The sequence below is a fragment of the Hippocampus comes genome, unplaced genomic scaffold, assembly GCF_001891065.2.
Source record: "Hippocampus comes isolate QL1 unplaced genomic scaffold, H_comes_QL1_v1.1 scaffold221, whole genome shotgun sequence".
NCBI classification, from domain to species: Eukaryota; Metazoa; Chordata; class Actinopteri; order Syngnathiformes; family Syngnathidae; genus Hippocampus; species Hippocampus comes.
This window is the reverse complement of record NW_017806070.1, coordinates 414,399-417,247: the sequence shown is the minus strand read 5'-3', so window position 1 is coordinate 417,247 and position 2,849 is coordinate 414,399. Positions and strand designations below refer to the sequence as shown.

General features: G+C 45.6%; 10 non-coding genes across 10 annotated transcripts; 4 read left to right on the top strand and 6 right to left on the bottom strand.

Moving 5' to 3' along the window:
* Positions 1–165: 165 nt before the first annotated feature.
* trnad-guc (transfer RNA aspartic acid (anticodon GUC)) lies at positions 166–237 on the top strand. Its single transcript has one exon. It is a non-coding gene; the product is annotated as a tRNA-Asp (tRNA).
* Positions 238–466: 229 nt separating this feature from the next.
* trnad-guc (transfer RNA aspartic acid (anticodon GUC)) lies at positions 467–538 on the top strand. Its single transcript has one exon. It is a non-coding gene; the product is annotated as a tRNA-Asp (tRNA).
* Positions 539–599: 61 nt separating this feature from the next.
* Positions 600–672, bottom strand: trnav-cac (transfer RNA valine (anticodon CAC)). Its single transcript has one exon. It is a non-coding gene; the product is annotated as a tRNA-Val (tRNA).
* Positions 673–764: 92 nt separating this feature from the next.
* Positions 765–836, top strand: trnad-guc (transfer RNA aspartic acid (anticodon GUC)). Its single transcript has one exon. It is a non-coding gene; the product is annotated as a tRNA-Asp (tRNA).
* A 61-nt stretch (positions 837–897) lies between these two features.
* On the bottom strand, positions 898–970 carry trnav-cac (transfer RNA valine (anticodon CAC)). Its single transcript has one exon. It is a non-coding gene; the product is annotated as a tRNA-Val (tRNA).
* A 92-nt stretch (positions 971–1,062) lies between these two features.
* Positions 1,063–1,134, top strand: trnad-guc (transfer RNA aspartic acid (anticodon GUC)). Its single transcript has one exon. It is a non-coding gene; the product is annotated as a tRNA-Asp (tRNA).
* A 64-nt stretch (positions 1,135–1,198) lies between these two features.
* trnav-cac (transfer RNA valine (anticodon CAC)) lies at positions 1,199–1,271 on the bottom strand. The gene has a single exon. It is a non-coding gene; the product is annotated as a tRNA-Val (tRNA).
* Positions 1,272–1,553: 282 nt separating this feature from the next.
* Positions 1,554–1,626, bottom strand: trnav-cac (transfer RNA valine (anticodon CAC)). Its single transcript has one exon. It is a non-coding gene; the product is annotated as a tRNA-Val (tRNA).
* Positions 1,627–2,161: 535 nt separating this feature from the next.
* trnav-uac (transfer RNA valine (anticodon UAC)) lies at positions 2,162–2,234 on the bottom strand. The gene has a single exon. It is a non-coding gene; the product is annotated as a tRNA-Val (tRNA).
* A 482-nt stretch (positions 2,235–2,716) lies between these two features.
* Positions 2,717–2,789, bottom strand: trnav-cac (transfer RNA valine (anticodon CAC)). The gene has a single exon. It is a non-coding gene; the product is annotated as a tRNA-Val (tRNA).
* Positions 2,790–2,849: the final 60 nt, after the last annotated feature.

Genomic DNA, 2,849 nt, shown 5'->3' with positions numbered 1-2,849 from the left:
CTTTCCTGTACGACTGAGAGCCTCCACAAGCGTCTGAGACAAATGTGATAACCACTACACGATGGAAACAGGTGAAATCACAGTCTTTCATTTCAGGGCTGTCAACCCAGCTAACAGATAGCAGGGATGGTGTTTTGGCGGGAAGATCTCCTTTTAAGGCTGTGTTCCTCGTTAGTATAGTGGCCAGTATCTCCGCCTGTCACGCGGAAGACCGGGGTTCGATTCCCTGACGGGGAGTTGTTGTAATTTTCATCATTTTGGTGATGCAATTTTTCACAGCAAATCAAAAAGGAGTCCGCATTATTTCCACCCAGTTTTGACCTGGGCACCTTTCGTGTGTAAGACGAACGTGATCACCACTACACTGTGGAAACAGGTGACATCACAGTTTTTTCATATCAGGGCCTTCAACCCAGGTAACTGATAGGTACTGTTTTGGAGGGCACAGCTGCTTTCAAGCCTGTATTCCTTGTTAGTACAGTGGTCAGTATCTCCGTCTGTCACGTGGAAGACCGGGGTTCGATTCCCTGACAAGGAGTTGTAATTTTCATCATTTTGGTGATGCAGTTTTTCACAGGAAATTAAAAAGGAGTAAGGATTGTTTCCACCCAGTTTCGAACTGGGGACCTTGCGTGTGTGAGACGAGCGTGATAACCACTACACTATGGAAACAGGTGACATCACAGTTTTTTCATATCAGGGCCTTCAACCCAGGTAACTGATAGGTACTGTTTTGGAGGGCACAGCTGCTTCCAAGCCTGTGTTCCTTGTTAGTATAGTGGGCAGTATCTCCGTCTGTCACGCGGAAGACCGGGGTTCGATTCCCTGACAAGGAGTTGTAATTTTCATCATTTTGGTGATGCAGTTTTTCACAGGAAATTAAAAAGGAGTAAGGATTGTTTCCACCCAGTTTCGAACTGGGGACCTTGCGTGTGTGAGACGAGCGTGATAACCACTACACTATGGAAACAGGTGACATCGCACTTATTTATATCAGGGCCGTCAACCTAGCTAACTGATAGCAGGGACTGTTGGAGGGCACAGCTCCTTTTAAACCTGTGTTCCTCGTTAGTATAGTGGAGAGTATCTCCGCCTGTCACGCGGAAGACTGGGGTTCGATTCCCTGACGGGGAGTTGTTGTAGATTTAATCATTTTGGTGGTGCAGTTTTTCAGACCAAATTAAAAATGACCAGGGATTGTTTCCACCCAGTTTCGAACTGGGGACCTTTCGTGTGTGAGACGAACGTGATAACCACTACACTATGGAAACAGATGACATCACAGTTTTTTTATTTCGGGGCAAACATATGACACCATGGTTTTTCAAATCAGGGCTGGCAACCCATCTAACTGACAGCAGGGACGGCATTTTGGACAGCACAGCTCCTTTGAAGCCTGTATTCCTCGTTAGTCAAGTGGACAGTATCTTCGCCTGTCACGCGGACTCCGCCTGTCATACAGAAGACCGGGGTTCGATTCCCTGACGGGTCGTTGTGACTTTTAACATTTTGGTGATCCAGTTTCTCACAGCAAATAAAAAAGGAGTCAGGATTGTTTCCACTCAGTTTCGAACTGGGGACCTTTCGTGTGTGAGACGAACATGATAACCACTACACTATGGAAACAGATGACAGCACAGTTTTTTATACCGGGGCTGTAAACCAAGCTAGCTGATAGCAGGGACGGTGTTTTATCGGGAAGATCTCCTTTTAAGCCTGTGTTTCTCATGAGGAGAGTGGACAGTTTCTCCGCCTGTTGCGCGGAAGACCGGGGGTTTGATTCCCTGACGGGTCGTTGTGACTTTTATCATTTTGGTGATCCAGTTTCTCACAGCAAATAAAAAAGGAGTCAGGATTGTTTCCACTCAGTTTCGAACTGGGGACCTTGCGCGTGTGAGACGAATTTGATAACTACTACACTATGGAAACAGGTGACATCATAGTTTTTTATATCGGGGCTGTAAACCGAGCTAGCTTATAGGAGGGACGGTGTTTTATCGGGAAGATCTCCTTTTAAGCCTGTGTTCCTCATTAGTATATTGGACAGTCTCTCCGCCTGTCATACAGAAGACCGGGGTTCGATTCCCTGACGGGGAGTAGTTGTAATTTTAATCATTTTGGTGATGCAGTTTTTCAGAGCAAATTAAAAAGGAGCAGGGATTGTTTCCACCCAGTTTCGAAGTGGGGACCTTTCATGTGTAAGACGAACATGACAACCACTACACTATGGAAACAGGTGACATCGCACTTATTTATATCAGGGCTGGCAACCTAGCTAACTGATAGGGACGTTTCGCCGGGAAGATCTCCTTTTCAGCCTGTTTTCCTCGTTTGTATAGTGACAGTATCGCTGCCAGTCACGCGGAAGACTGGGGTTCAATTCCCTGATGGGGAGTTGTTGTGATTTTCATCATTTTGGTGATGCAGTTTTTAACAGCAAATTAAAAAGCGGGAGGGATTGTTTCCACTCCATTCATAACTTTGCTGCTGTGAATTGGGAATTTCTCCATTGCGAGACTAATAAAGGTTTTCTTATCTTATCGTATCTTATTTTGGACAGCACAGCTCCTTTGAACCCTGTATTCCTCGTTAGTCGAGTGGACAGTGTCTTCGCATGTCACGCGGAAGACTGCGGTTTGATTCCATGATGGGTGGTTGTGATTTGAATCAATTTGGTGATCCAGTTTTTCAGAGCAAATTAAAAAGGAGCAGGGATTGTTTCCACCCAGTTTTGAACTTGGGACCTTTCGTGTGTGAGACGAATATGATAACCACTACACTATGGAAACAGGTGACATCACAGTTTTTTATATCAGGGCTGTAAACCGAGCTAGCTGATAGCAGGGACT